We start from the raw sequence: 12,398 nt of genomic DNA on the forward strand, positions 1-12,398 counted from the left end.
TAATATTAAAGTATAGTTGATGAATAAACATTTTCTTCTTTTATTTGAATAAAACGTATAAAGTATACAGTATTTCTGAATAAGTTTATTTTATTAATAAAACAGGTATGTATTAAAATAGAAAAATGGAAAAACATTATACTGAATTACAATGCTATAGTTTGAATTTGTTTTGCATAAACTCACAATTCACAAATTTATTAGTTTAGCCTCCCACACAACTATTTTATCGCTATATTCGTAATACGAGGAATGTTTTGCAAAGTCGAATCTCAAAATTAATTTATTTCAACATAGTATTACTAGTAAATTATATACCTAGTTATATATTTCTTGGATTACTCTTTTTATTAAAAATCAAAATGTATTTATTAAATATTTTAATCTTTTTAGTATTCTTTCCCTCTCTATTCCTTTAAATCAATTTATAATATAATTTAATTATATTATAACATAATAATATAATATATATAATATTTTTTTAATATTTAAATACTAAACATAATTATATAATTCGATAACATCTTATACTAATATATTTATAATTAAAATATTGTTAATAATTGTTACAGTTGATTTAATTGTATGTAATTTTATAGTTGCACACTATAGGTAGTTTATTCTAGTTTAGTAGGTTATTATGTGCATGTTTGATGTTTTCTTTTATGACTGTATAGTTGTATAATAGCTTTTAACAGTTTTTATAACCGTGTTGTTGAATGATACACTCAATTTAATCAACTGTCGATGACTATCTCATATGAAGATATTTAAATAATTAATGGGGTTTATCACCTACTCAGACACAGGACATCCACCTACGACCCATCTATTTTTTTAATGGCGAATCACGCGATTCCAATATACCCTCTTCGAGGCGCCACTATATTGACTCTGAAGGTACAGCGATAATAGCATTGTAATATTCTGTTTACTTCTTATTACAGTTGGACTCTGTAGTCTATACTATTATCATTTACTATAATATATTATTACCTGCATTTGGAAGTAATGAATGAGTTCAATATTAAAAATGTATAATGTATATATATATGTATAAAAAAAACACAATAAAATTGCTCTGCTCAAAATCTAAAATAATAAGTTGTTATTTCTTATATCATATATTTTTACATAATAACATTATTAATTTAATTAATTTAATAAAAGTAAATACGTTTTATGTTGTATAAATATTATAAAGGAATAGTGTATAGTTTTAATTTTTCTCTCTCAGATATCTATGTAAAATTATCAAACAATTATTGTTTTTTTTTTTTTTTGTTTATTTATAAGTTTTAATTTATTAGTTCTTTATAATTTAGTGTATAATAGATATACTATAGACTATCACAAACGTATTAATATGTTCTATTTAATACGAGTAATATTTAATTAATAGCTTGTTGCAAAATTACATTAACACACGAGTTGATATTATTAAAACCAAAAGTAATAATTTATATTATCTATAATATGATTATGTTTTCTGGTTAATGTCCAAGTACCGCATTATAGCATATCAATTTTTATTTGATTAAAAACACATTTTATTTTATTTTAAAGAAACACATCTGTTTATCTAATGATGACATATTTATTATAATATGCCAAAAAAGTGAAAACAGAAATACAATAAACAAGTAGGAATGTTATAAATATATCATATTTTTATTATCAAATAGCTTTATTAATAATATTATAGAAAATAATCTTTGATATTCAAATCAAGCTTTGAAAATTAAATTAAATTTGCTACTAATATTTTTAAAAAAATTAAACAAAATATTGAAGTATTATACCTCCATTTATCGGTATCGTAAAATATTTAAACCTATAATATCTAAATAAGACAACACTGAAGCATTTTACAAATTTAAACCATAAAGTGCACCTAAATCTTCCAAACACGTCAGCATAATATTATACATATTATAGTCATAATGTAGATATAATGACATAATTTGTATTAATATTTATTTTTAGTAATTAAATTAATTGTACGCTAAAAATCTTTGTCATTGAAGCCCTTTGCCATACATGATAGGTAAATATAAAACTAAACAAAAAAACTTCTACCAATTTTATTATTTAAATATTATACAATAATACTTACTATGTATAATATATTATGTTAGTCATAAATACTATTGTCTATTACTACTACTACTACTAATAATAATAAATTAATTTTATTCTAAACATTAATATTTCATATATTTAAACATATTATTAAAAATTAATTATCATATTCGTATAATAGTAAATTAGTATTAAGTAGTAAGTTTTTATTGTTATAATTTGTTTAACTAATTTAATATTATTGTTTAATTATTTTCATAAATGGTATAAACTGGTATCTGCGGACTGCGATTAGTTTATAATGAAATTAATTATATAACTGTAAGTTTATAGTTTGAATAATTACAACGTACACTGATAACATTAAAGAAACAAAAAATTTATGAATTTCCATAAAAATTAAAATTTGTGATTATGATTTATGAACAATTAGAAACCCATAATTTTATAGATCACAGAAACAATTTTAATTTTTTTACATTTTTCCGCAAAGTTTAATACTGATATTTTTACAAAAACATAAAATGAAAACTGTATACATGTAGTAAAAATTAATTAATTATTAATATATATATAAAAATTGATATATTATATCATCCTTTTGTTCAAATATCAGTAGAAATTAATTCTAGGTGCTAAGTAGGCATTTTATTAAGGTTTAAGATATGAACTCAAAATATAAATAAAATAGCGATGTCATATAATTTTTATGAAAATCAGATCCTGAACAAATTCGTTCACTCGTTTCATTCGCTTCGTCGCTTAGAATAATTATGTAGATATAGGTACTATAGTATCTACTTGTTATTGATTATAATAATATTATGTAGGTAATATTAATTAACTTCCTATCTCTGCCTCCTCTTCCTACTCCATCAAACATAATATGTAAAAGTATAACTAAATATACCAAACATATATGTTATTATTATTAACGTATGCTATACATAACTATATCTATAGGTCATATAAACTTATAAATTATAACAAATTTAAAATAATTATTAAAGTTTACTAAAAAAAATAAAAAACAAAAACTGTAAATAATTTATTTAAAAACAAAACACATAAACAAAAATTATTTTTTATCAACATCAAAAACTTTTAAATTAAAAATCTTTTTTATTCCTGATTAAATCAGCACCATACTGTGTACATATATATTTATATAAGGACTTCTTCAAAATATTTTACAGGCCAGTTTAGTTTTTGCTTAAGTTTACGCCAACTAAAACGGAGATAATTGAAATATATTGTACCATTTAAGTTATTATAGACATCATTTATATAATGAAATAAAACAGGACACTTTTGATTTATAAATTTGATATATATTGACATTTTAGAACTTTCGCAATTATATTGTAACTATTGTAATTTTTATTTTATTGTTTGATATAAACCATAATATTTGTTTAAAATGTAAAATAAATTCATATGTATTATTTAAATTAATATTTAGATGGATGAATTTAAATTAACTTAATTATACTTTTTCATAATTAATCTAAAATTAATCATATTTAATAAATAATGTTGTGATAACTGATTTGTGAATAATTTAATGTTTTCATATATTTATCAGCGAAAGTTTTTTGATCAATTATTATTAAAAATATTAACCATATCCAATATATTATTATAGAAACAAGTTAACTCAATTTATTTTAAAATGTATGTATTATTGATTTTTAAAGCTTTAAAGATAAATAATTTACAGTAAAAAATAAAAATCCCATAAAATATATTTATACCTAACGAAGTGTAATGACATGGCATTTAGGAGGAGTAGGAAGCTTTGGCCAAAATCCAAAATTTAATTCAAGATTGTGTACCTTGTAAAATTAAATCGGACCATACATGGTGACGATACGAAAATTATTTGGACATTGATACTTGCTAACTTACTTGCGGGGACTAAATATATACGTCATACATCGTTATAGGTGTTCATTAAATTGTTATCGAGTTAACTATCCGTAAGTTCCCGTACCTACATGTTCGATAATCTATAGCATACATTTCATATTCGTTGTATAATGTTATGCTAATATGCTCAATGTACTTATATATAAATTATTTATTATTATGTACATCACATTGCTTACATATTATTAAAATAATTGTAGTAATAAAATGTATTCAATTAGTTGCTAAATATCTGATTTAGATACCTATTTATTTATTGCATACTTACATTATATATTAAACATCATTAGTTTAAAATAATAATACTATGTTCGCTGTTTGATGAATATATTTCAATGTTCAATGCTTATTGTCTATAAACAATGTCAACTCATTTATTTCTTTTGCCATATTTATTAAAACAAAATACAAAAAATAAACTCCACTTAACAGCCGAAAATACTTTGCTATTTGCATAGTAAAAAATATTACATAATATACTACTGCACTACTAACTGTGCAGCTACTGCTTGCCTTTCAGCGATAATGCAATACGCAGTAGTAACTCAATTAGAACTTAAAAGTGAGCCAGTGTATACTTTGTCCTTAGCAATCAACGATTAATGAAACACTTTAAACAAAAAAAACTCTAATTACTTCCGCCTAGCTCGACAAGTATAAATATAATTCTTATATGTCTTATATATATATAAATATATATTATACACTATACAGTTATATGTGATGATCATACCTAAAAAAAACGGAGAAATCGCTACACAGTATAACTGGTGTCGAGTGTACCTTGTCATTGAGTAGGTCAGTGTAATATATGTGTGAATTTAGAATTCAATTATTCTATAAGAAAAACTATTCTGAGTGAAGACTGCTAGTCTATACGTGCTTCTGAGAATCTTTTAATTGTATTAAATATTTATAAGGTTATTAGTAGTTTATTTTATTATTATTATATTACGAGTAAGTTGAACTAATTATTGACAAAACAAATCTCATAGATATACCTCATATACTAGATATCCATATATGATTTAGTAATTATTATAATATTACTATAATATGCTATTAAATTATAATCAATACTCCTAGGTTCATGATATAGCTTACAAATATTAATCTAAATATTTTACAATTTTTTTTTGTGTTATAAATGATAAAATATATAGTTGCAAAAAGTTTCAAGTCACGGTTAATATTTTTTAAATTTCGACAAAATAACAAAAAATACTTGGTATTTTTCACTTAAATATTCAATTTAACAAATATTTTAATTTGAAATGTTTTTAAAAACAAAAATGGTGTTTAGTTGTATCTATAGGTGTCATAGGTATAAATTATTGCAATTTTTAAGTTGCCATAAATAAAATGTATATAAGGAGTCTTGTGTGTGTGTTAAATTTTCTAGCCTCAGCTATTAACAATGAACATTTTATATAAAATAATGTGTGTGATATTGTTTCGCTTATAATTATTTAAGAGTAAATATTAATTTTTTAATTATAGAAACAATAGAGTTAATGTATTTGATACGTTGTCATTTTTATTGATATCTTGGTATTGTACTGTAGCTATAATACTACATACATAATTTTTGCTCAGCATGCGTTAATATAATATTAAAATATGAAGTAATAAAACTTGATTTATTAAGAAGGTATAATATGTCACGGTATGTAATACGCATTGAATGACACGAAGAAAAAAATCAATGGTTTTTATTTGACCGTACGACAAAACGATAACTTTATTATTGACCCAAATGCTTACCCAACGTTTTACCTACCGACTGACAGCTACCTTTTTATTATATTGTTTGGCCCCATGGCATATTCAAGAAACACGTATTTTTACTTGAAAATAAAACTATTTATTTGAAAAATATTTAATTTAACATTATTGAAATAAAATTAAAATTGTGACCTTCATATTTTGCTTTCATAGGTAAATTACGTCTATGGATATTTGATTGTATAATATATTTTTCAAATGTATTTGGAATTGTTTAATTTTCTATAAAATGATTTACGATTATTTTCCGTGTAAGCTCGGTTCATATCTGTGTTGAAAACTCTGCATCATTGCTTAAATATGTTCCAATATTATGTAATCAGTAAATTGAATAGTTCTGTCATTTTGTAGTTACATTTTCATCATATCGTATAGAAAACAATCTTCAACCATATCAAAACTGAAAAAGTTTAAAAAAAAAATAAGTCCGAAAAATAATTAATTTATACAGTATTGTTGTTTTTATTAGCAACACTTAAACTTTCCCGTAAAAACTTTAGTCTAGATAAAATCTAATTCTTTAAATTGCTTTGCCGGCTGGAAACAAGCAGAATATCTCAGGCTACAATTACTACGCAGTATAATATGACTGTGACCTTTTTTTGAGGCCTCAATTTACTGACTTCGTAAAATTAGTTCATATTAACTATATTGTAAAATACACTATGAAGGTTCATGAAATCCTTAAAAATAAAAATCATGCATTGTGTATGTACATACTGCATTCTGTAATATGGTCCTGTATAGGTATAAAGTACTTAGTATACCACTTGTAACTTTGAAAATAGAACTATTCAATATAATTACATCGTGAGCTGGGGAGTGTTCGAGAAACTAGTTTTACTCTGCGGATCTGCTGATGCGGCAGTGATGTATAAACCATCTCTCATATATACATCATCGACATATATACATATTATTTTGTGAGAACCTTGTGAGACCATAAGAACAACAATGCAACATAAAATATTATAAGAGAATTATGTCTGGTACCTACGTATATGCCAATTTTTTAAGCGAATATAATATTATTACACGTAGAGGTCCCTATCAACAATTCGTTGGATATATAGTAATATGGTCGCGACTCGCAAATGTCGCAGAAATCGTAATATTCAGCGTTGCGGTAGATCAGTGACAGTGTACGATACGACAATATGAAACGATCACAGTTATGTATGATAACTAAATACGTGTGGGTAGGGTATATACGTATAACATATTTGTATGTGGTCATGTGGACGTGGCAACGTTGTAATAAAAAAGTAATGGTAAAAACGTAGGTAAACATGGTCGTATTTTGACAATCATGTCGTCGATAACGACTTGCGCCGGTTCGCAATCGAACAACCTATATAATATAATATATATATTATCGTTTATATCGTTCATAAAATATATTGTGAATTCCATCATACCCAATGGTCAGTGTATTCTTAGCAGGTATAAACCTATGAACATAATTTAATGCACCGACAATAAGTACCCGCCTATTTAAACATTACCAACATGAAATGTTGATCTTCAAAAGTATTACACAACATTAAAAATAGATTAAAATAATCAAAATAATATGTTGACATAACCGATCAATAAATATTTTTACTATACTATCATACTAATATGTTTATTTATTTAATATTCATAATAATCGGTTATCACACTATATTGACTACTCAGTTGCTCCAATGACAAATAAATAAATAAATAATTATTTACGAAAATATATTTTTATTTTTTCAAATCTGCAGAAAATTCTTATTATTATCGGGGTTGTCAACAAGATAATTCATTAGGAAATTGTTAATAGAAGTCATTTTTTAAAAAAAAAAAACATTTTTTCAACAATAAAAAGTGTGAAACTTATAAACTTATAAGCTTTAAAATGTGTAATTATTGCAAACATAAACATTATGATGAATTATAAATAATTTATAGTCGTAACTTAACAGTATAAATAATAAATTGATGACAATTGTTTAAATTATTCCATTGGGGTGTTTTTGCTATTTCTGAATTACAGTGATGCTATTTTATGTGGGTATTTCAATCCCTTTTTGTTTAGTAAAATATATATTTACCGTTTTAATGTAAAATTTCTTTATTAAAAATTAAACATTGTATAAGAATTTATTTGGTAATTATTCGAGATAATGACAGTAAATAGCAACTGTTTTCGATTTACTATACACATTTTTTTCTAAAAGTAGGAAAAAACAAAACAACTATGGAGTTATGAAAAACGTTGAAGAAATCTCAACAATCGTTGTTGTGTTTTAATTGCTAATAGCATCGCATAGATCCAATTGATTCAAATATGAGACTTTTTAATATATATAAATATTAAATACATACTTACGTAGTAGGTATAATAGACCGTTATCAGTAACTTGCGTCACTTAAAAGTTGATCGAAATAATACGAGTTCTTTATTTATATTACTTTTTTTTTTTAATTCAGATTATTGAATGTTTAGTACCTACCTATTAGAATTTAATAAGTAGATAGATAATAAAATCAAATAAATTAAAAAGTGATAAGTACGTTTTTTTCTTCAGAAATTACGATCTATGTCGGAACTAAAATTGTTTTGGTTCTAGAGAAAGTATATTTAACTGTCCAAACACTCCAAACATATGTTACCTACTCTTGAATGTAAGTAAGAAGTAACATTTTACCATTTTATTTTATTTTAATTGGGCATTTATTTTGTTTTAGTTTTATTATCTTCATTGAGTATCTTTTAAGTGATGGACACAATATTAAATGCATGAGTCATTTTCCTGTTTAGATAATTTATTACGTATTAATATTATTAGTATATTAAAATACAAACTATAGTAAATTAGTAAATATTTACAAAAATATTCGGAACCATGATAGATAAAAAATACTACTTATTTGCTACACACTATGACTCTGACTACTTGTATTGTGTACACATAGTATCCAACGATAATATTTTAATTGATTAGGATATTGGAATTTGAAATGCATTACCTATTATACAGAAAATTCTCAATTCTCACTCTGCTGTAGCATTATGCGTAATAAATTTAAAAAAATAGTTAACGTCATGGTTATCGTAAATAGAATATTACCTATATAATAATTTATTTAATAAAATTCAAAATTGTATAAGATACGTCATATTGACACAATTTTGTAAGCAGGTATGGAATGGAAATATTTTTCAATGTTTAAAAGAAATATAATAATATAATACCTTGATTCTTAATATAAATAATTTAAATAAGTAATAATTAAATGTTATTGATAAATAGGATAAATATTTTATAAATTCTATAATATTTCTGCAATTATTGCTATATCTGCATGTTTAGCTGGAACTCCATCTTATTTCACCTATACTATACTGAAAACTTTAAATAATTCAATGATTAAACAATAACAATAAATAATCAGGTAAAAAAGCATATTATTTTTCATTTTTTTTTTTTATTTTACGTTATATAATATTTAAATGTGTTTACATATTATACAATTATTTGAGTCATTACTCTGTAGCCTGCAGGCACTAGTAACATTACATCTCGATTATATTATAGGTAATATTTATTTATTACTCATTTGGCGTTCCACATTAATACCTATCTACGTCTAATAACAATAATAAAAGTATGTACGTTACACTCCAACCCCAGGATTCTGACTTTGTACCTTAAAATACAAATAAAATATTATGTGTATACAGATAATATGTGATATAATGTGCAATTATTATTTTTATTTATTTTTTTTATGTACCTAATAAATATTTGGGAATTACATTTATTTAATGATGCACAAAAATATGCATTATATATTACTTATTATTATGAAAATTCCTTTCTATATTTCAAATTGAACTTAAAACATTCATTAATCATGTATTAATTATTTACATAACATAATCTACATTTATAGTATGATTTAAAAATTTAAAATAAAGATGATCATTGGTGGATACAATGACTCATTATCTTCAAATTATAAATTTTTTATCATTAGAATATTTATTTTTTTATCGATTCAAGTACTACTAGTACTTAATAAAATATCCATTGATTTCAAAATCCTCAAGTATGAAAATTATATAAATTTGTTAACATACTTTTGAATTTGAGTTGTATGTATAGGTATATTATAGGTATTAATGTATTATACGAGACGAATTTTTATGAAATCTGATTATGGATAATATGACGATTCCTCAAATATATTCAAATTCATGCAATTTTGAGTTATTGCATTATATCATTTAAATGGTATATTATAAATAAATAAACCATTGACGTTTGATTTGGATAATATATATACCAGTTGAAAACTATGATACAACAACATGTTATTGTTATGTTATATCCTCGTATACTAGAATGTGTCCATAGTGACTATAGTGACTACTTTTATTGTTACTACAACTAAAAGTACAATGCAGAGAATTCGTATTGACCAGAAATGCAAGATCAATTTTGTATTGTAAGCTTTTATATTTAAGTGAATTGACCTATTATTAAACTTAAATGTCAATACAATATGTCATTATTTGTATTTGTCGGTACATTATTGGTTGTTATAATGTTTCAATTTATGTGCGAGTTATAGATATATAAAATATTAAAATTAAAAAATACATATTCATAACTTGTTAAAACTAAAATATCATACAAATGCTAATGTACAAATGTAGATAATGTACCTAACCTTTAAGGTTGTTAATTTGCCTTAATATTAAATCTAATACAATATAAAATCGGTTCTGTTGAACGGGAATTATCTGCACTTATTATATTATGCAAAATATATATGCAACGTGACAGTAGCTGACGTCCTCTTCAACGTTGATATTTGTATTATCTATATTAATACTCTGCAGATAATACGTGTACTATACGAATGTTTATGACAGTACTGCCGTCAATAGATACATGTTTATTATGTCAGTGCTTATAAATATGCTTATCACTGTTGAATAAATAAATATTACTGTATCAACATTTAACAACTTAGGCTGACTTTCCAATTTAATTATACATTTTTTATTGAATATTTGACCTGATTGTAAAAACAACGAAAAAATATCAACCAAAACCATAATATATAGATTTAATCTATAGTTGACCACTATAAAATATGTGAGAAATCTAAACACGCACATTTTTAATTTAATTTAAAAACGATATTAATTTTTTTCAATCAAAACAAATTCTTAATAATGTATAGTAGTTATCCACACGAAAAATATAAATAAATCACTTTTTTTATTCTATAAAAGCTCATAGCACATTAGTCTTTTGATAAATGATAATTATTAATTGCCATTTAATGACATAGGTATTTTTTTTATGGTAGGTACACAATTCATAAAAATTACTTTTAATTATGAATATTATTATTATTATATAAATTATAAATGTAAACCTTATTCAATTATGAATACATAGCTCATTTGATTAAATATTAATTTAGATTAAAGTAATGGCACATATATTTTATAGTATAAACTATAAAGATATATACGTAAATATAATATACATTTATATAAGAACTCATAAAATTAATATAGGCACCCCATAAACGTACTTATCAAATGAAAAACAGAATTTATGTAAGTTATTGACTATCAGAAATGTAGTTTTAATTTATACTTTGTCTAAAATTAAAAATTTAATTATCACATATCTATTTAATAAATACAATTCTTTATTAGTCTATTCACCCCCCAAAATTATAGATACCCAAGTTACAGTTGTTTATAACAATTATTTATACGTGTACTAGTGTATCTATTTTATTAATTGAAAATATTAAATTTTTAACTACAGGTAGGTATCTATAACACTTTTAATGATTAAGTTTTAGAATTTTCGTTAGATAATCCAAATTCCAGTACGTGTTTCACTACTGTCCCGATTCACGAGTGTATCTTATCGCGTTTTATGTTAATATACCTAGCTTCCGATAGTAGTACAACTGTAGTAAAGCAATATACCAATGTAGTATTTACATGTATTATATTATTTACTTCATACAGCCATAAAATACGCAATCATTTTGATAAAACATTTTACGTCAGAAACAGACAAGGAAAAATCAGTACTGAATAAATCTCGAATAAATTCACGATGGGGCTAACATTATAATTTTATAGTATAGAGATCCAAAAATCGTAAAACAAAACTAACGGACCAATGAAATATTATTTGTTTTTTTTGAATAAAATTATGAAATATTTATTCAATACGAATTTGTATTTTTTGAATTGTTGAAGTCCCATAACATAATATTTTAAAACGCATAATAACATGGGTACTTATAACCTATACAGTATAGGTACATAAAATAAATAATAAACATGCCATGTTTATTATGTTTAAATGTTATTGTCACTGCTGTTATTATTTTGATAATTTTTAATGATATTTTTTGATATTGTTTATTTTATCTAATCATGGTCCACAGGCCATGAATTGTAGTTTGATCATCTAAACCTAGCTATAGGTGTGTACCTACTATATAGCCTACATGAACCAATATATAATTGACTGATACTAATCTACGACTTATAAATACATAATATAAGGTTAATATAATAACAT

General features: G+C 23.6%; 1 long non-coding RNA gene across 1 annotated transcript in view; it reads right to left on the reverse strand.

Moving 5' to 3' along the window:
* Positions 1-5,427: 5,427 nt before the first annotated feature.
* LOC126552906 (uncharacterized) overlaps positions 5,428-12,398 on the reverse strand; it is a 76,192-nt gene continuing 69,221 nt past the window's right edge. Inside the window, exon 3 of the long non-coding RNA XR_007606358.1 lies at positions 5,428-6,196. This is a non-coding gene — a long non-coding RNA (uncharacterized LOC126552906). The remainder of the gene's footprint in view (positions 6,197-12,398) is intronic.

Source organism: Aphis gossypii, chromosome X, assembly GCF_020184175.1.
Source record: "Aphis gossypii isolate Hap1 chromosome X, ASM2018417v2, whole genome shotgun sequence".
In the NCBI taxonomy this organism is placed as follows: Eukaryota; Metazoa; Arthropoda; class Insecta; order Hemiptera; family Aphididae; genus Aphis; species Aphis gossypii.